At 41.7% G+C, this 21868-nt stretch overlaps 3 long non-coding RNA genes across 3 annotated transcripts in view; 1 reads left to right on the forward strand and 2 right to left on the reverse strand.

Moving 5' to 3' along the window:
* LOC117944021 overlaps positions 1-21868 on the forward strand; it is a 25239-nt gene continuing 3371 nt past the window's right edge. Inside the window, exons 1-3 of the long non-coding RNA XR_004656478.1 lie at positions 1-10; positions 9747-9752; positions 20780-20790. This is a non-coding gene — a long non-coding RNA (uncharacterized LOC117944021). The remainder of the gene's footprint in view (positions 11-9746; positions 9753-20779; positions 20791-21868) is intronic.
* Positions 741-17113, reverse strand: LOC117944020. The gene is made up of 4 exons (XR_004656477.1): positions 16840-17113; positions 16303-16304; positions 10822-10828; positions 741-751 (listed from the first exon to the last, which is right to left on the reverse strand). It is a non-coding gene; the product is annotated as an uncharacterized LOC117944020 (long non-coding RNA).
* The window catches only part of LOC117944019, a 20762-nt gene continuing 17030 nt past the window's right edge, over positions 18137-21868 (reverse strand). The window contains exons 2-3 of the long non-coding RNA XR_004656476.1: positions 19352-19355; positions 18137-18148 (exon numbers count right to left, since the gene is read on the reverse strand). This is a non-coding gene — a long non-coding RNA (uncharacterized LOC117944019). The remainder of the gene's footprint in view (positions 18149-19351; positions 19356-21868) is intronic.

Here is a 21868-nt window from a genome sequence, read left to right on the forward strand (position 1 = left end):
TATGACCACAGTGTTGTGTAGGAGGGCTAAAATAGCCAATAAGATAGTTGTACAGCAGACAAGTGATATGATGGTAGGGGGTGAGAGAGACAGGCTCATGCTGAAAAGTCCATTTCTCCCCTCCCCCCTTGTGTTGTGTTGAAGACTTGGATGGCCCTTGGAACAAAGGACATCCTTCACCTGTTTGTTTAATGAACGTGCTGTGTAGTAGTCCCTGATCGACAGCAACCTTCTCATTGTCCGTTTCTCTGCAGTTGCTGTGAACGACTCCACCTCAATGCCAACAACAGAGCCAGCTTTCTTTACCAGCTTGTTCATTCGCCCAGCGTCTCTCTTCTTAATGCTGCCTTCCCAGAACACCACAGCATAAAACAGGGCACTCTCAATGACTGACTGGTAAAACATCCAGAGGAGCTTACTGCAGACATCGAATGGCCGTGGCCTCCTCAGGAAGTAGAGCCGACTCTGCCCTTTGTGATACAGGGCATCCATGTTGGCCGACCAGTCGAGTTTATTGAAAGGTGCAGCAAGAATTGACATTGTGGTTTTATTGGCAAATAATACTTTAAATAAAAAGCATTCACCCATTCACACACTGATGGCAGCAAGCTATCATGCCAAATCAAACTATTAACTGCCAACCCTGAGATTAATGGACGAGTGGCTGTGCCTGCTACAGCCACCCCAAATTAAATCAATACTAGTTGTAAGTGTCCACAAGGCCATTACGTTTTCTGGATATAACAACAATCTGAAGTGTGTATTAAAGTAACACTCCTTGTTATATGAAGAGCCATTCTGTACAATCATTCTCTAGGATTGGTTCACAGGAGCTTGAGCAGCACCATGTTACATTGATAAGAAGGTACAGGAGGGACAACTGATATTCTGTTTAAGCCATTTATTGTCACTATGCGCACATTAACAGCTATCGGAGATGATGAGGCTTGTTTTTTTTTACAACCCACAACAATAGGTTTGTATCTAAATTGCAAGGACAGAGGGCCCTAATAAGCTGCTTCAAGATAATGGGCTTGACCTAGACTAGACCATTGTAGGTGTGAGTGAAGTCAGGTGAGATTAGGTGGATTCAGGCCATGGAAGAAGGTAGAAGGTTATTGAATTGGATATGACTCTGTTCTACAATAGAGATCTCAGGAGGGCCTGATCTTAGAGGTTCCCACACCCTCAACACAAAAAAGACGTGTCGGTTTTTTACTTCACTCAAACAGTGGCGTAAAACTCATCTAACAGTTGGGGGGACGACAAACGTAACATTTCTAAATAGCAAGTTTTTCAAGGGGACACAAATAATTCAGCCACGATTATTCTATACTATGTAGAGGACATGTGTACACAGAGGAAGCCTTAATACTATCATTCCTGTAGCAAGGAGACAATACCATTATCCTTCTTTTCTGTGTTTCTCTTGATTCAATGAAAAAGCTGACTGAAAAGCTGACTAAATTGACGAAAATAATGCTCTTTAAAACCATTTATTTATTTTTAACTTTACAATCAAGGCACAAAAATACCTTAAACCGTAACAACTTATTTTAAAAAAGTGACCCCATATAAAATAAATACAATGCTTTTGTTCGCTTGTTAAATTAGCTGATCATAATGTAAATTAGTGAGCCACTGGTAGCGCATCTGCTCTCCCTGACAGCCACACACCTCCAAAAATATGACTGTCCCTGGTCTCCCTGTTCCTTATCTGAGACTCTACACCTGACTGTCCCTGGTCTCCCTGTTTCTTACCTGAGACTCTACACCTGACTTTCCCTGGTCTCTCTGTTCCCTACCTGAGACTCTACACCTGACTGTCCCTGGTCTCCCTGTTCCTTACCTGAGACTCTACACCTGACTGTCCCTGGTCTCCCTGTTTCTTACCTGAGACTCTACACCTGACTTTCCCTGGTCTCTCTGTTCCCTACCTGAGACTCTACACCTGACTGTCACTGGTCTCTGGATTTTAGTCTGTTTTTCTTCCTTTTATCTGTGCAACAACAACACAAATCTTTAACGTCAGATGTCTAAATATGCATTAGGTTCATAAGTTCATAGCTCATATAATACTTATAATATGATCTTGCGTCCTTCACATGAATAATAGGTTTTGTTAGAATATATATATATAGCCTACATATATTTAACTGCAGCAAACCTACTGATCTGCCGCTTAACATCACACTGAGCAAAACCCAACCTGTAGATATTCAACATTAACTCTGATATCAGTTCCCACACATAATGTTAGGCTTGTTGCCGTGTTGACGTTGATTGTAGTGGGTACGTTTCTATCCAACAAGCTGTTAAACAAGCTGGGTAACGTTACATTACACTAACATGGTGAACTTATTTGTCATGACTAATTTATTAATTACTCAGCATCATTTCTACATGAGAAAAGAACAACTTCATCCAATGTTAATGTGATTTAATAGCCTTGAACAGCCAACTTACTACATTCCATAATAACGTTATTACCAGTATGTTCTCTCATTGTCTCCTATGGTCTGCCGGAACGGTGTAAAGCAGATGGACCAAAACACTGTGAGGCAAGCAGGAACGTCTCTAGAATTTAAAGACAGGGGGTGCTTAGCCCCCAGAGTATTTGTAACTTGTAGTGTTTGAGAAATCTTTGCACTCACATCTTTTGTTACTGTAATAGAGCTACAATTATGTCAACAACCAAGATGTTAACAAGTAAAAAGTGACAGACACACTGTATATTCTTCTTCCATTTCTACTCTGTAGAAAAGTTCCTATAATCTGAAGCTGCAAGGGGGAATTTAAACAGGCCAGACTTTGCTCCTGATAAATTCTTCTGGGCAATGACTTAAATGCTATCTGTCTGCTCATAAATGTGTGATAAAGTAATATCTAATTCCGCTCTCTATAAGATAAGCTGTCCAAAGAATGCTATTTAACTACACTAATCACTGTAACTGCGCTGTGGATTGGTTCCGTCTTGCATACATACAAGTTTCTCAAATAAGGATGATTTATTCTGCCAGATTATGTATACAATGTTTGATATGAATCAACAATTATTGATATTGATAAAGCTATTGCTAAGGATTCTATTTAATAAATTGAGCTCAAGGTTTTCAGAAAAAGTGGTGGGTACAAAATGACTCATGATTAAATCTGATAGGTACATGTACCCACTGTCCCCACCAAAATGGACGCCCATTCATGGATGAATGGGGAACGAAAATTGATTTATCATAGTTAGTGATGCACAATGCACTGTAAACATTCTTTTAATTATTATTGTTGTTCTCATTATTATTTAGGGGGACTTACATACATTTTAGGAAGCTTGAGCACGCCTAAAATAAGCCAAACGAGCCCCTGGAGACAAGGGAGGGGAGGGCGATAAGTGTTTTGAAACTTAAAAATCATTTTTTGGGGTGTGGATTGTTTTACTACTTACACAGATATTTTAAGTATAAATCATTATGTTATTTACAGTGGCTTGTTTACACACCTAACCATCCAACCATTTGAGGACACCAATTTTCTTTGTGAATGAATAATGTATTTTAAATAAATAAATGTTCTTCCTTGAAATACAGGGGGCATGAGTAAACACACCAATATGTTAAATTCCCATAGAGTCAGGCACATTTTTATTTTTAAAGGCCAGTTATTTCATGGATCCAGAATACTATGCATCATGATAAAGCTCCCTTGGCATTTGGGATTAAACTAACCCCCCATCATCACATACCCTTCACCATATATGCGATAGGCATGGGGATGGGCATGGGGAACATACGAGATAGGCATGGGGAACTTTCCATAAGATCATCTCTCAAATCAAACCAGCTATTAGGCTAACTGAAATAACACCATGCCAGTCTCTAGGTATTTATTTATGCAGCAGGAGACTGTATAAGGCATAGTCTATTTTAGTCTTATTTAATGTACAGTAACTTTGTTTTTATTTCACTGTAAGAACCGTACTTTTTTGTTTGACACTTGTTTATGCTACTTGTATACTTATCTGTCTCTGCTCTTGTCTTTGCTGTTGCAAACCGCAATTTCCCCACAGCGGGATAAAGGTTTTCTTATCTTATCTCATCTTATCTTCTTATTTCTTGGGGGGGACAACCCTTGATGAACCCCTGGGATTTACAACTATGCATTGAAGTAGAATAAACTGATCCAACAGATCAGCTGGTCTCTTCCATCAATGACTACTTTTGTCCCTGCATTGGTTAGACCTTTAGGATTCACTAGCTTTGTGGCCCATATTGATGAGTCTCAGATTTTATTTGTTGCTGGTTTGATGTCTTTTTTCTAACCCTTTCTCAATTTCTCAATTCTCGAACCTTAACCTCGAACCTTTTTTGTAGTTTAATGTTTTTCTTAAGAATTTGCCTGAGCGTAAACTGCTGAATTAATGACAAAAAAAAAATTGTACATGCATAAGTTCAGTGATTGGGCTCTTAGTGCCTGAATGCTGTGCCTGAACGCATCCTGAGTAGACACTCACGGAAGGACTGAAGCTGCTGCTGATGTGCTGCTTTCTGCCTGTGTAGATCTTTAAACCCCAAAAAATAATATCCTCAGCAGGCATTTACAGAACAATAAAATCCAAATAGCCATCAACTCTTCTATGTACTTTGTTTGTTATAGATGGGTCTTGAGGGATGTTTAACTGTTTCAGAGACGCTAGTTAGAGGCCATATGTGTGTGTGTGTGTGTGTGTGTGTGTGTGTGTGTGTGTGTGTGTTGTTTTAGTTGCTACATGATGCCCTCCCCCCTCTTCTTCAACACACACATGCACACCCCATTAACCCCCCATACAGTACCATTACACCCTGCGCAGAAAAACAGCAGTGCAAAAAAAACAGAGAGAAAGAGAGAGTGATTGAGCAAGTGAAGCCACATAGAGAAAGAGAGAGAGAGAGAGAGAGAACATGCTGTGTAAACATTAGTCTTGCAAATGAATGAGACTTCCCCCGTTTGTTTTTCCAGTGTTTGGTCTGACGGAGACAGAGAGGATGAATGGATGAGTGTGAGAAAAAGAGCGAGAGAGAGAGACAATGAATGAGGTAGAGAAAGTGGTAGGAGGGGCTAAAAAAAAACAGTGGAGTCGGCGGAGTTATTTGCGGCGTCCAGTGTTCTAGACTTCCTGTTTCGTTTTGGGAGACAAATGCTGTTGTTTGTGTTGTCGGGACAAAACCAATCAAAACTTATGAAGAATTATTGTTTGCTCGGGGATGTAACGATCGATACGCTGATAAGGAATATCTGCTCCCTGCAGTTACACACAGAGGTCAAAGGTCAAAGGAGAGTTAAAGATCTGCTCACACAAGCATGAAAGAACACACACACGCGCACACAGTCACTTTAGAGGATGCACACAGCAAAGCAGAGCATGGGAGTGAATAGGAGAATTGGATTTAAGCTGGAAGATTGATAATTTCCTTTCTTTCTTTCTTTCTTTCTTTCTTTCTTTCTTTCTTTCTTGTTCTCTCTTTCTTTCTTTTTTTTTTTAATTTAGTGCTCACAATCAACCCTACATGATTTTTTTTAACTGTATCACTTAGATTTGTTGGCCATTAAATATTTAAAAAAGTTACTTCTTTATGGGGCCATTCCTTATAGCCAAACTATTTGCAATTGTGTGTGGAGAGTTGTGCAAATGAGCTCAATCCCTGTGTGTGCGATTGCAGACTTGTAAATCTCTAAGCATACTGAGATTCGTGCTTGCTACTCTTTGGTTGTGACAGAGATCCGTGTGTGTGTGTGTGTGTGTGTGTGTGTGTGTGTGTGTGTGTGTGTGTGTGTGTGTGTGTGTGTGTGTGTGTGTGTGGATACTTGTCTACTCCTGTTTTGTATGTGACCGCTCTGCTCACACTGGGCCTAAGTAGCAACACAGGCTACACACACAGGGGGTAAGCCTCTCCTCTCTAAGCAGAGCTCCTATGGCGCCATTTCGATGCTAATAAGCCATCACCCAACATTAGCATTCCATTGACCGCCATTCATTTTGGCGCCCCTTTTACAGAGAATAACTTTAAATATATAATATTATAACATAAATATATAAATAACTGAAGTGTTTAAAGACTCTGTTTATCCATTTTATTTCTAAAGAAACACAACAATGTATAAAAGGCTCCATTACCTTGTATCTCACGTTATGGCTCCATAACAGGTGTTTTTATAAAAAATAACATATAAAAATCGATTGTGTCATAACCAAGCGACTTACTGTCGCACAGTAGAGGAATCACCGTATTATCAGGAGAAGCTTGCAGACAGTTTCGACTTACATCACCTATTTAGGTTTAATTACCAATGTTAACTAGTATGTTAATTAGCAATATTAGCCTGTACCTATGTTATCTCCTAACATATACCTATGCTCTCTGTCTGTGCTATTTGATAATGATTGAGTTTTCTCTTGGCACAGCCACCAGAAGACAACTTTCAGAAAGGTTGCTCACGTTACATCTACGCCATCAAGCTCAGTCGGAGCCACTCTTAAAAAAGAACAATATAGACACATCACTAACGAGCAACTATAGGCCAATATCAAACCTTCCGTTTCTAAGTAAAATCATTGAAAAAGCATTTTTTTCAACAACTCAAACATTTCTTGTCACTAAATAACAGTTTTGATACCTTTCAGTCATGTTTCCGACTACACCACAGCCTGAGACAGCTCTCGTCAAAGTCTTTAATGACATCCACCTTAACACTGATAGTGGCAAAATGTCATTCTTAGTATTACTTGATCTCATTGCTGCATTTGACACGGTCGAACATGACCTATTCTAAGACTGGATTGGCCTTTCTGGCTCAGTACTAAACTGGTTTAAATACTACTCAAAGAATAGGGACTACTTTGTGTCAATAGGTAATTATGCATCGGAGTATAAAAATATGACGTGTGGAGTTACCCAAGGCTCTATTCTGGGGCCTGACTGTCACTGTCACAGGGTTTAACATCTACATGCTTCCACTGGCTCAAATTATGGAAAACAACAAAGTAAGTTACCATAGTTATGCAGACAACACACAAATCTACATAACATTATCACCAGGGGATTTTAGTCCAATACAAAAAACTGACTAAGTGCATCAATCAAATCAAAAGCTGGATGTGCCAGAACTTTCTGAAATTAAATGAAGGAAAAACTGTGGTGGTTGTTTTTGGAGCAAAAGAGGAACGATTAAAAGTCTGCGCGCAGCTTCAAACAACAATGTTAAAATCAACAGACAAAGCCAGAAATCTTTGTGTAGTCATGGACTCTGACCTAATTTTTAACAGCCACATTAAGACAATTACAAAGTCAGCCTATTATTACCTTAAGAATATATCAAGGGTTAAAGGACTTATGTGTCAACAGGATTTGGAAAAACTTGTCCATGCTTTTATCTTCAGTAGACTTGACTACTGTCACTTTACAGGTCTCGCTGAAAAAAATCAATCAGACAGCTGCAGCTGATTCAGAGCGCTGCTGCTCAAGTGCTCACTAAGACCAAGAGAGTGGATCACATCACTCCAGTTCTTAAGTCCTTAAACTGTGACTCAAATAATTGATTTCAAAATACCTTTGCTGGTTTATAAGTCACTAAACGGTTTAGGGCCAAAACCCATTTCTGATCTTCTACTACACTATGACCCACTCAGATCTCTCAGGTCGTCTGGGACAGGTCTCCTTTCTGTCCCCAGAGTCAGAACTAAACAGGGGAAGCAGCATTCAGTTTCCTTGCTCCTCATATCTGGAACAAACTCCCAGAAAACTGCAGATCCACTGCTACTCTCAGTTCTTTTAAATCAAGGCTGAAGACCTTTCTCTTTGATGTTGCCTTTCTTTACATAGCTGTTCATTTCTTTAATGTTTAATTTCTTGTACTGCATTGTAACTTTTGATTTTTTGGTTTTATCTGTTTTTATTTCTTAACTGTTTTATAACTGTTTTTGTGTAAAGCACTTTGAATTGCCCTGTTACTGAAATGAGCTGTACAAATAAAGCTGCCTTGCCTGCCTTGACTTGCCTTGGAGGCTGCGCAGAAAAGTGCATCTAATATCCTTCACTGGTATCCGTCCAGACAGGATCTGCTGGTCAAGGCAACGTTCAGTCAGCACAACAGCAATCCAGCAATTTCCCCCAGGGTTGTTTGGCGGTGGGGGTGTCAATGAAACGGCCATTGTGTGATGTTCTTTAACTCCCCAGTGTAGCACAAAATGTATTTCACGTCTACTGCTTCACGTCAGATCGTTTATGGATCCCGGCATTTCCGGCCACAAAGGCAACTTCATTTCACAGAGAAAGAGAGAAAAAAAAGGGACTGTTCAGCTGTTACACAAACTCCTGGGCTGTTCAGAGCGTGTGTGCATGGGTGCGTGCGTGTGTTCGTGCATGTGCGTGTGCATGTGTGTGTGTTTTGGGAGTTAACACATGAGGCCAGAAGGTGCAGCAGCACTAATGAAGCAGCTTCGAACTGTTCACGTGTCTCAAAGCCATAGAGCTCAGTTCAGACCAAAGATTTCAGGACAGGATAATTTGAAATTTGCAATGCGACAAGACGGTTGTTTTGTCTCCGTGGTTACGACTCTCTGTAATTTCGTCAAACTTCCAATTTACAAGCTTTTCTGTAGCTGGATGGAATTATTTGTGACTGACTCCTCTATTTGCTGTTGTTATACAGTATATGACATCCCTTGCATTGTAAAGCCAGCCTCTAGAGACGGTAGATCCTAAAAGGGATCTGCTAGAATGGGGGACGTAGTTAGGTTTAGGCATAGAGAGTGGGGACTGGTTAGAGTTAGGGTAAGAATACCAGGGTGTTGTCGCAGGCGACGCCATCAGCTGGTTTGAGTGGATCTGAGAAGGATAAGTTCAAACCGCTTTGGTCTGCATAACAGGACAACAACACATTGGCACTCATTTATCAACCTAACCTAGAAACCAGCTCAGATATGAGTGCAGAAATCCTCTTTGTGGGATGAATGTGGGATTCATGAAACATTCTCATCACACCAATCAGAGAAAAGGGTTGTACATTGATAAATTCAGCGGCTGGAAATAATCGTAATTTATATATCATGCCCTAATATGCCCTCGGTTTTGAGACCTCGCCCTACAATTTATGAAATGGCAAGACGTAATCCGGCTAAGAAGCGGCAGTTTTCAGAAGTGGAGATGAAACCCTGATATCTTTCATTTTCAGTAACATGTGTCCTATTTGGCAGCCTTAAAACTGGTATTAGGCTGTAGGAAGAATGGAGAATGGAAAGAGATCCCTGATGTGGTCAACAGTGTTTCCGTATTAAATCGGACTCCAGCTGAATTTGATTTAATCTAGACATCCTGGACATATGTATAGCCTACTCCTGATAGTAATACACAGGCTTATATTGCAATCTCATAGGCCTACATGTAGGTGTACCTATATTTAAATAAACACACGGTAGCAGAGTTTATGCAGTGTTTTTTTTACTTCACTTTTGTTTTTTGAATGAGTCAGAGCCAGGCAACAGCTGTGAGGGACAACGCATGTCCTCCGCCACCCCCCCGTGCTGGACCATCAACCTGACCCTGTCGCCTAACAGCAGAGGGGCTGGAAAAACAAGCCAAAATATGTCAGTCTATAGCTGAAAGAAATCTTACACTTGTTGCCCTTAACGACAAACAAAAACCTGAAGAATAAATAAAAATGTTGTTTCCTGTATAAAATAGCATTGCCAAATATAACACTATACCTTTTTAAAGCAAGGAGTACTATCCTGTCTCCTTGGTGTAGCCCCCAGTTGGGGCTGTGCTGGACACTGCTCTCTGGGCATCAGGTCAGCGGCTCCGTCACTACATCTATGGCACCCTGTTCTCCTGCTCGAGGCTAAAGCAATGTTTCAGACTTTTTCTGGCGTGTGTAGTAGGGTCCCCCTCCCCCCTCCACCGTGGCTCATGTGTGTAGGCTACGTGTGCACGGTTGCTCAGCTCATAGTGGTCTTCTAAAAGAGCCGGCTCTGCCATTGTTCTGTTAAACTAATTATATGCTGCACCGCAAGTCCACACTGACCCAAAACTTGCGTACACAAGTTCAGACCAGACGCAGCCTACGCTCACGTTCAAATTGCTAAATCCCGAGCGTACGCCCGTCCTGCGCCTGTTTTAAGTCGTACGCACGTTTCATAAATGACGGCCATTTTGTGTAAGAATGGGTAATTTGTGAACAAAAAATGAAAAAAGGGAACATGCAAGCCTGGTAAAGAAGCCAATGATGTCCTGCAGCACTGTAAAACCCACTTTGTGAACACTCAATATAATACAACAGTTCAATATCATTTTGTGTTGGAGTTTATCCAACTACTTCTGTTAACTTACTCCATGTCAGAGTATTGTATTAATTTACATCATCATACTTTTTACTGTTGTTATTTTTCATTTCCAACAATTTTACTAGTAAATACATCAGATCTGTATTCTGTAGACATACAGCATGTACTGTATTTCCTTCCATCACTTGTTTCTCCTTTCTTCGAGCCCATTTCTGCTCCTTGTTCTTTTTCTTAAACTTTTTTAAATCCTTCCTTATCCTGTTTCTGAGTCCTTTTCATTTCCTGTTTCTTTCTACATTCTTTTTTTTATCATTTTTTTCTAGCATGCTGTCCTCTCCTTTTCTTCTCCTCAATATCTATTCTCTATATCTAAATATGTAACTAATTTTCTCTTTTTAATTTAGTTATGTTTCCCTTCCCATTTCCTCTTCTCTTCCCTTCTCCTTTACCTCCATTAATTGTTATTAGATGTTTTTGCTCATCGCTTACTTCCTTTATTCCTTTCCTACTTACGCACTTTTTCCCCTTCACTTTCACTTGTTCTTTTTCTTCATCCTTTCTAACTCTCTCCATATCCTTTTTAGGAGATTTTTTCACTTCCTAGTTTCTTTATACGTCCTTTATCCCCTCCTGTTTCCCTTCTTTCTTCATCCCTCTGTCTCTCCTGTTTTTATTACTCTTTCCTGCTTCTTACTTCATCTCCTTACATGTATCTTTTTTTCACTTTTCTTCTGCTTTCAATCATGTCATCATATCTGTTAGTAAAGAAAAGAGAATTTATTGATTCTTCGACCTCTCTGTCAATGGTTTCAAAAGCCCATGACCCTGATGGAGCCAAAGGACGTTTGATAACTTTTCCCATGTTTTTTTTTTTCTTTCCTGCCATCCTTCTGTCACCCTGTCCGACCTGGTCATGAACACAGTATGAACTTTCCTTGTTTTGTGGTTTGAAATTGTGATTCATCTTGACATTATCTGATGACTCAGTCTGCCGTCAGCCCATTTTGCCTCGAATAAATGAAAAAAAGAAAAGAAAATCCAGATCCGGTGTAACCTCCTTCCCGTAAGTTTTTTATTGCTGCCAACAGAAGAGGAGAAGCCTGTTAGTCACTCTGATATTAAGTTACACAGCAGCTTGAACCTCATCCAATTCAAACGGCCATGAAGTTCTCCTCCAACCAATCACGGCATTTCCTGTTGACGACGGGATTCCTCTCAGCCAATGAAGAGCAAGCATTCAGTGACACAAATGGTATTCCATTCATTCCTGTGCGGTGAGCGGTACACGGCTGGTTTGGTGTTTCCTTTTTTCTCTCTCTCAACTGTTCCTCCCACCCTCATTCTTTCCAGTGTGTGTGTGTGTGTGATGTGGAATGTGTGGGGGGGATGTGAGCAACTTCCTGTTTTAGTTGTTAAGTACATCCCTGTGGGATTTCACTCACTGTGTGTGTGTGTGTGTGTGTGTGTGTGTGTGTGTGTGTGTGTGTGTGTGTGTGTGTGTGTGTGTGTGTGTGTGTAGAGTACAGAGGGGAATGAGATGCAACATATGGCCAAAAGTAAGGGGACACCTGAAAATTCCAGCCATATGTGATGGACATCAATGTGCTGCTGTATCAGCCTCCACACACACTGGTTTCAGGTTTTCCAGCAGATGTTCCTGTTCAGCTATTTGAGTATTAGTGCGGTCTAACACTGATGTTGGGTGATCAGGTCTGGCTGTACCCAAATCTGTTGGAAAGCCATCACCCTCCGTTAGCATTCCATTGACCTCCATTCATTTCTACGTCAATTTGAAAGCAAAAATCTTTACGTCTGTTGTTTATTTCTAAAGAAACACAACAATATATAAAAGGCTCTATTACCGTATACCTCACGTTATGGCTCCGTAGCAGACGTTTTTATAAAAAATAGGCCAACAATTGTGTCATAAACACGCGACTTACTGTCGCACAGTAGAGATTTTTAGTTTTAATTACTAATGTTAACTAGCATTTTAGTTAGCCTGTGCCCATGTTATCTCCTAACATATACCTACGCTCTCCGTCTCTGCTGATTGGGAATGATTGAGATTTCTCTTGGCACAGCTACCAGAAGAGTTACAACTTTTAGACAGGTTGCTCATGTGACATCTACATCGTCAAGCTCAGTAGGAAAAGTGCTTCTAATATCCTTCACTAGTCCCCGTCCAGAGCAACGGTATCTGTTGGTCCATTTCTTTAACTGTCTATGCTACACACCAGCAGTTGACAGCACCACAACAGCGCAAAACTTGCTGGAAAGAGTTGAAGTCAAGGCTCTGTGCAGGCCAGTTAAGTTCTTCCACATCAAACTGGGAAACACATTTCTTTATCTCTGGATCTGGCTCTGTGCACGGGGGCACTGTCACGTTCAAACAGGAAATGTTATTTCCCAAACAGTTGCCACTAAGTTGGGAAAAACTGTTGTTTAAAATCTCACTGTTTGCTGTAACAAAAAGGTTTCCTGTCATTGGAACTAAAGTGCTGAGTTCAAACCACAAAAAACCATCCCCAGAATCACCCCTATTTCTCTATGAGGTGCATTATATATGCTGTGGTCAGTTTGTCTGCTTGACAATCAGAGCAACAGAGAAACAGAGAGACAAACAGAGAAATTAATCTTTTTAGATAAAACAGATGTTGACAAAGTTTCCTTTAGGGGACATCAATTGAAATTGGGAAAAATATGAAGTTGGAAAAAAGGTTATAAATTGCAATATATCGCATTGTGGCATAAGTATCGTGATGATATTGTATTGGGAGGCTTAGCTTCTGAGACACTCCTGGTGTGGTATGGCGCGTGGTGGAGGACAAAACCCTGGTAAGTACTTTGAGGACATTCCTGTCCATATACTTCTAGTTATATAGTGGGACAGAGACAGAAGTGGACTTGAACGGTCACCTGAATGTCTTTATGTATTCCATGTTTGCAGCCGACGATTTTGGCACGTATTCCAGCAACATGGACAGCGGCCGCACGTCCACATTTAACACATGCATACACAGCAGGGCACACAAGAACACACACAACCACACAATGATATGACTACATAGCTGAATGAATAACGGCAGTCCATGCGCGGGTTGACAGTGATTCTTGCACGTGCATCACGGTGTAAGCAAGGCTTCGTACCCTCCCCCCCTCCCCCCCTCCGCGGCGACTCTGCATGTTTGGATCAGTTTCTTACAACAGCTGAAGGAATTGTTGAATGACGATGTCAAAAGGAAAATAAAGAGACATCAAGAGAGCTTTACAACTAACCTTGTTTTTTTCTTTTTTTTATGAATGTCATAAAAAGCCGGGGGCCAAAACTGATTCATAGTTTTATGATATTAAATTGTTCCCTGTCCTCTAACATCACATGTTATGAATATGCATAACAAGATGCACCGTTGTTCTAAGGTTCGGAATCTCCCGCCACAAAAGCTTGACTCGGTCCAGTCAGATGTTTGAGAGGACTGTTTTATGTTTTTCAAAGGTCTTTGATTTTTGTGTAGAAAGTCCTCTTTACAAATAGATGTTATTTTGTATAAAAGGTTTGTCTTGTACCTGGAAAACACTGTACAATGTACCAGACTGAGCAACAATTGAAAAAAAGAGAAGAAACCAGCAGGTTAAGGTAAACCTGTACAGGTTCCTGTTTTAGTGTCTATTGAAGCCTGAAGCAAGCTGGGAGTGACAGACACAGGCGGACTGGCAATCTGGCAAATGCCAAACGGTTCGATGCAAGACAAAAATATTGGTTGTATCACAACAGTTTGACAAAATTCTGCAAGACTGTACAACTGCAGCCATGAGCCTCCCGTCTGGTGCCATTGGGCTTCTGGTTTTCAAAATAAAAGCTCGAGTCTGCTCCACTATGTGTACTTTTGTGTTTTGGGTGTTTAAGTCCATCCATCCATCCATCCATCTTCGACCGCTCATCCGGTATCAGGTCGCGGGGGCAGCAGCTCTAGTAGAGGGCCCCAAACTTCCCTTTCCCGAGCCACATTGAACAGCTCCGACTGGGGGATCCCGAGGCGTTCCCAGGCCAGGTTGGAGATATAATCTCTCCACCTAGTCCTGGGTCTTCCCCAAGGCCTCCTCCCAGCTGGACGTGCCTGGAACACCTCCCTAGGGAAGCGCCCAGGAGGCATCCTCACCAGATGCCCGAACCACCTCAACTGGCTCCTTTCTACGTAAAGGAGCAGCGGCTCTACTCCGAGCTCCTCTCGGATGACTGAGCTTCTCACCCTATCTCTAAGGTAGACGCCAGCCCCCCTCCTGAGGAAACCCATTTCGGCCGCTTGTACCCTTGATCTCGTTCTTTCGGTCATGACCCAGCCTTTATGACCATAGGCTGGGTGTTTAAGTATTTAATAATATGTTTTAAATATGCAAGCATGTCCATTCTATTCTAAGATGGTGCCATGGTAGTTTAGGTGAAGGCGTTATGAATTGCTTCAGTGTGTATTATGTAATTATGAAAGCCTGTAAGTGCACCTCATGCTGCTTGTGCCACAATCTCACGTGAGCCTGGTTTATGCTATTATGAAGCAAATAGTCTTCTTCTGAAATTAGGCCGATGAGGGACAGAATTTCCAGGGCCTACATTTTTATCCCAGTCCACCACTGGTAACAGCAAACTGTTGCTTTAGCATAGCTCTTCTTCAAACTTTACAATAGAAATAGTAGGTTAGGCTAGGGTTAGCACTGTTGAAACCGGATCAGGGACAATTATCTGAACTGGATGAACTGACAAATCACATTCACAATCACAGGTTAAACCTATTTAATCTGACAATTGAGCAGACTGTAGATGGCCCAAAGAAATACAGACTAACTCAATGTTTAGAGGCAATCGCAACGTTTTGGTTCAATCCTAATTGAGGGTCACTTACTCTTTTTTGGAAAGTATTCATTAACAATATTCTTCATTCACACTGGAACCATCCAAGTGTTTTCTGTGCTCTGCCTGTTGTGCTTTTTATTGTTTGTATTGGGTTTTCTTTTACTATTCTGTGTTTTAACCCAACTGTGAGGCCAAAGGCCAATTTCTACATTCATGGGGAAAAAAGATTATTATTATCATTGTTGTTATCATCCCCTTTCATGTAACACTGTGAGGACTAAATAAAAATTGTTGTTTTTTGGGGCCCAAACTATTTCCAAATGTAAATATTACCTTCATACATGCAAAAATGCTGCTTTTGTGTCCGCACTAACATTTATGGATCACCTTCCAAATGTTTGAAAATTCCTTGCCTGTGTTTGGTGACCTTTGACCGGCACAGTTGGGGTTAATTGAGGCATTTCACATCCACAATAAAGACTGGGAGGCCGCTACTCTGATGAAGACAGATGAAAGTGGTTGCTCGAAAATTCAAACAGTTCATCCTGCAGGAAGTAGACCCTCTCTGCTCTTTGTCATTTTTACGCTAAAACAAAGTGAACGTAAAAGCAAAAGGAGCTCTAAGAGAGTGTTTAAAACGTGTGTTTGAAGCTCAAACACGGACTACATCATCCCTGTCAGCCTGCAGGCTAACTGCTGTGTGACAGAGTGTGTGTGTTTGTTTTACAGAGGCCATGTATGTAAATACATCCGTTCTGTGGAAATGGCCTGTTAAATGGATGGTTACACACACATACACACGCTGCAGACAGACTGCTGATCACACTAAAAACCTCTCAGGAAAATGCTTGTAGGAGCGTGTGTGTGTGCGTGCGTGTGTGCTCCAGTGATGCTGCCGCTCACACTAACTCGTAAGTGAGAGGTTTCAGGTTCAAACCTGTACAACAGTGTGTGTGTGTGTGTGTTGGGGTGTGGGTGTGGGTGTGTGTGTGTGTGTGTTTGTGTGGGGGGGTGGGGGGGTGTATCCAGGGATGAGATCTGAGTTGTTCCAGGAACACACAGCGGATTATGTGGTCTGCTCTGGTGAACAGTGCTCAGGTTAAAAGTCTCAGTCTTTACCTTTGGTTTCTTTGTTTTCTACATCTAGCAAGCCTGTTCTGACCACGGTGAACGTCACTTTGGATAACAGCTGTGCTTTGGAAGTCAGGGTCAAAAGGCGCAGGTTTCTCTCTCTCATTTTACTTCTGATGGAGACAGGAGTAGTATTAAAAATAACGTTCACAGATCAAAATAATCCACCACAGTAGACTTGAATACAACCTAAAAAACGTCCTGGTTCATCCTTAACTGCACCTCAGTAAACATTTTGTTATAGCCAAAATCGGTCAATATTCTGATTGTTGTCAACTGTCAATTTAGGTCAAAGTTAGAAAGACCCGAATTTTCCCAGTGCGCGCTTCTGCATTGCGGTTTTGTTCCGTTCTCAACCAAGCACCATAGCACACCGGGAGGGTCTCAGAATCCTCCTCTTGTTGTCCATGGTGTGGACACATACGTGATATTGGGGGAGGTGTCTTGGTAAACTGACTGATAGTCTGATAGTCACGCTGTTTCACTTCCTGCCCGGCTGTCCAAATACATCACGCCTCATGTGAAAATAGACCGTCCCTCCAGGAACTCAACCAACCACCGTGACTTTGGTGCGGCTCGCAATTTTGAACAATCACCGCAACTTTTTCGCAAAATTGACCAATAAACGGAATTTACCGCAACTTCAACCAATCCCTGCAGTCCCACGTGCCAGACTTTGTATCAGTATGTGACTCTGTATGTGAACAGGTTGACGTCACACGTACATGGCCAAATTAATTTCCTCGTTTAACAAGATGTGTGTGACTTGAAGATCTCACATTGACCAACAATACGTACAGAGAAAGGCCGTGCAAAACATTTCAGACTAGGAAAAAACGGAGATGGGACGTACAGGATGACCTAAATTGAGGACAGCTAAGCTCGTTATTGTAAATGCAACAATAAGTTAGTTCAATAAGTCCTTAATCAAAACGTATGAACGTGTGTCCAAGGCCAGGATAGGAAATTAATTAACAATGTAAAGATCAACAAGCCACTGACAGACATTCATATTTGATTCATTCAACAACATTATTATTTTTAGTCCTAAATCCAAAGTCATTTTCATATTATACCAACATTTGCAGAATCCTGAGCCTTTTTGGTAAGGTTCATAGGAAACTCGGTCTACAGTACTTTTATTCCCCCCCAAAAAATGTTTCCTTTTTAGAACTATACAAAAAAATCACAACTTTTTTTTGCAAGTCTCTGTCTCCCGCAACTTCATTGCAACAAACATTAAAAATAAAACATAGCAATTTTATCGCAATTTTTTACAAATCTCCCGCAACTTCAGTTATTTTGCAACAGTCTCAAAAAAAGTCCTCGGATTCCTGGAGCAACTGAATTGATCTCGTGCCCGTTTCTGGAGTTTCTAACAGCTTGTGTTATGTGTGTTTTGTTGCCACCTGCGTAATGACGTGTATGTCTGTGTAAAAACAAAGCATCTCCCAACATTAATACACAAATAGTTATCGCTGGTGTCATGATAAAAAGCTTAAACTGCAGCTCTTCCTTCGTCTTGTCTACTCTTTCGCCCAGTCTGCGGTTTCATCTCCTTGCCTCTGTCTCCTCGCTTGTGCTCCCTCAACTTTGTCTCCTCTCTCCGTCTTATCTCCCCTCTCGTCTTGTCACCTGGTATCCTTCGTTTCCTCGCCTCCTTCGTTTCCTCGCCTTCTTCATTTCCTCGCCTCCTTTGTCTACTCGCCTCCTTCGTCTCCCTGCCTCTTTCATTTCGTCTCTCTTGGCTTCTCCTCTCCCTTGCTGTTTCCTCTCCTCTCCGTTGTCTCTCTCTCTCCCTTCTTCACTCAGCCCCTCTCTGGTCTTGTCTATTCTCGTCACTTTTCTTCTTTGCTCTCATCCCCTCCGTCGTCTCCTTCTCTCGTCCCCTCCTTTGTCTCCTTCTCCTGTCTCCTCCTTCCCAGTCCCTCCCTCGCTCCCTCCTTCCCAGTCCCTCTCTCGCTCCCTCCTTCCAGTCCCTCTCTCCGTCCCAGGTCCTCTCTCGCTCCCTCTTTCCAGTCCCCCTCTCCTTCCCAGTCCCTCTCTCGCTCCCTCCTTACCAGTCCCTCTCTCGCTCCCTCCTTCTCAGTCCATCGCTCGCTCCCTCGTTAGTTCCCTTACTTGTTCCCTGTTCTGGCTTCCCTTGTCCGTGCCCCCCTGTGTCTTTATCCCCAGTGCTCCCTGTTTCCCTCTGCCTCCGCCCCTAGTGTCCTTGTGCCCCCGCTCCTTGGGCCCTTGGGTCCCCTGGTTTCCCCGTCCCTCGGTCCCCTCTTTCCCAGTGTCTTCCCCCCTCTCTGGGTTGTTTTTTGTTCCCTTTTGTGGTTTTTGTTTTTTGACATCTGGGATCTGTCTTTGGGGGGGAGGGGGTAGTATTGTGGTTTGGGGTTTTTGTTTGGGTTTATTTTTCCCTTCTTGCCTCCTTGTGTGTGTTCTCAGTTTTCTCCCCACTCTTGTGTGATTGTCTCTGTCATTACCTGTGATTACCCGGTAAGTGTCTGTTTGTTCTACTTCCTGTTTTATTTTTATTGTGGAGTTTTCCTGTCTAGTCTAGTCTTGTCCAGCTTTGCTTTGTGTTGTCTGATTGTCCAGCCCCGCCCTAATGTGATTCACCTGATGTCTCACCTGTTCCCTGTTATCTTGTTACCTATTGTTCTTAACCTCTGTGTTCCCTTTGTCTAGTGCTTGGTCGTTTTGTCCCATTCTGCATTACGTCCAGTTCGTTGTTCGTGTGCCCGTGTTCCTGCCTTCCCCCTGTGAATTTTCCTTTGTTTGGACTTCCAATGTGCCTGGTTTGGACCTTAGTTCGGACTTCAGCCTTCCCCCTTGCCTGGTTTGGACATTTGTTTGGATTTTTGCTCTGGCTTTTCCTTTTGTTTCCTGCATTTTGAACTGTCATTGACTAAATCCCTGCATACCTGCTTCAGCCTGCCTCTCTTCTTTGCATTTGGGTCCTCACTTACCCACCACCATAACATTAAACTGTCTGAAACATGCTTAACTGTTAAAGAAAATCAGTCATGCTGCAGAAACATAAACAGAAAACACAGATAAACCGGAACCTGGCTCAGCAGTGCTTTCTATCAATCAAATACGCCTAAAGGCACATTCCTGGTATTCACTTCATCATAATCAAGATAGTAGAAAAAATGCTTGTCACCTAGATAATTTCCAGACTTAAAAACAACAATAATTTCAGTCTGAGAACTCTGTTTTATTTCCCAGTAAGATTGAAATAAATTGACCTTTCGGTCCTTTATTTCCCAACACCGACCTTTTTGTGTCCTCATTCACACTCAGGTGGTGTTTGTTTTACAAAAACACCACCTACAGTCTACAGCCAGAAGATACATTTCTAGGATAATTGCCTGACATCGCCAGATGTCCCTTGCTATCTGCTCTCTGTGTGTTGCCGTTCTTAAACTAGCGAGCTAAACCCTGAAAATGTCAAGTTTTGAAGATTCAGATTCCTTTTATTGTAAGTATGAAAGAATTCAGAATTCCTTTGCACCAAATGAGGATCTCAAGCAATACATGAGTGAAAAATAAAACAAAACTATATAAATCACATTTTTACATTCCACTTCCACTTCCACACTGACACTCACGCTATCAGCAGGTACACAGCCAACATATTCTGTAGAAATAAATAGATACAATTTATCGTACAATCCTAGTTAGAACATTTGGATCCTGCAACAAGGCATGTCTGCCTCACTATTTTGGGTTGAGATTTTAAAGATTTACAAAGAATGTTTTATGAAAAGGTCTTGCCTCTATAACTGGGACATTTGGGGATGTATTGGTGGGATTGCTGTGGATGACGTACACACGGTGATTCGAGCAAATGACGTTAACCATGTGTGAGCTATTTCAAAAGCTCACGTTCCTGTATTGTGTGAAAATTTAAATTCATTTAATATTTTAAGTGGCGGTTTTCTTTTTTTTTAGAGGTGCAATTGTTCAACCAAAACAAATTCCTTCCCGAGATTATTTCGCAGAGCCGCCGTCGCTGCGCCCGTAGCTTAGCGAGACGATTGTGGTTGGAAGATAATGGTTTTATTACATTTATGATTAGATCACTATTTATTACTGCGGAAGTTGTTGGACATCAGGAACCGAAAGGTAAGTCCACAACACTTTATCATGTGCAGGTAACACAGAGCAGCTCTTTGCTCTGTCGCCTGAAGCAGCTGTTGATCAATCACCACATCAGCTCCCCAGGCAAAAAACTAACAAAAAAATCTGGTAGGATTCAACATGTTGGAACTGCAACACCAGATGGATGTCATGCATTGCAGCTTGTTCTGTCAGTGAAAAACAGATGTTATCAAATTGATGCTTGACTTTTTGATGTTAGCATAAGGGAATTTGAGCTTCGGAGTCAGGTGTTTAAAGATTATTTAGCATCACATTTCTATAACATCAGATTTATGACTTAAAAAAATACATAAACGGATAATCAATCTAAATCAATGCAGCAGAACCAGGAAGATTTCAGGTTTTTTTGTTTTTTTTTGTTTTTTTATTCTACACACTTATCTTTGTCAAAACCTTGTTTCTACATTACCCAAAAGGCAAAGACAGCTAACATTGAATGAGACAGGCCTGAAGTATAGGAATAAACAACCTGTTTTCACTCTGAACTCGTAAAATACGGACATTTGGACAGTGGCTGTCAGTGTCTGAAGCAATAAAAAAGTTGCCCCTCGGCGTGTGTGTAGAACGCACTAGGGAGAGCAGCATCCAGACGGGGTTTAGCGAGTAGTATGTAAGAGGGAAATTCCTCTTAGGGAGGTTGGTCAGGGGGTGGATGGATCAAACACAGGACTTTCACCCGGGAGAACGGGGAGTCGTGTGCCGCATATTAGGGAAGCCACTTTCTTCTTTCACTGGCCCGTTATTCCCACGAGTCATGAAACCGTAACCCCACACAATCTTTTCCTTAACCTAACAGCGATAAAAGGCAAGCCGATGGTCCCGACCAAGCGCGTGTCAATATCAACGACAAAGGCACCTGACCAAGCGTCCGTATTTTACGAGATGGGAGTGAGAATGTGTTGGAATAAAAGTTACAGTGCAGTGTAAGAAATAAACAGATACTTGATTCATCATCAAAGTCTTTAGCTTTGACTTTAAAGAGGTGGTATCGAAACGGACCCGCAGGTTTCTGGGAGTTTGTTCCAGATATGTGGAGCATAAAAATGAATCCCTGCTTCTCCCTGTTTAGTTCTGACTCTGGGGACAGAAAGCAAACGTGTTCTGGTCGCCTGGTAGGTCTGGGTGGTGTGGGGAGTAGCAGTAGATCAGAAATAAACATTCAGTGCTTTATACACCAAAAGTGGTGTTGTGAAATCAATCATTTGAAGGATGGGAAGATAGTGTAAAGACATCTCAACTGGAGTGATCCACTTTCTTGGTCTTAGTGAATTATTCTAGGTCTTAGAAAAGTTAGCAGGAGCACCAGAACTTCACCTGCTGCATCACCAATCATTTCTTTTCCAAAATACACACACACTCATGTTCCCTGGAAAGTTATTAGTAGTAAGAACTCAGTGGTGAGGACACAGACAAATGTG

Source organism: Etheostoma cragini, chromosome 4 (assembly GCF_013103735.1).
Source record: "Etheostoma cragini isolate CJK2018 chromosome 4, CSU_Ecrag_1.0, whole genome shotgun sequence".
Lineage (NCBI taxonomy): Eukaryota > Metazoa > Chordata > Actinopteri > Perciformes > Percidae > Etheostoma > Etheostoma cragini.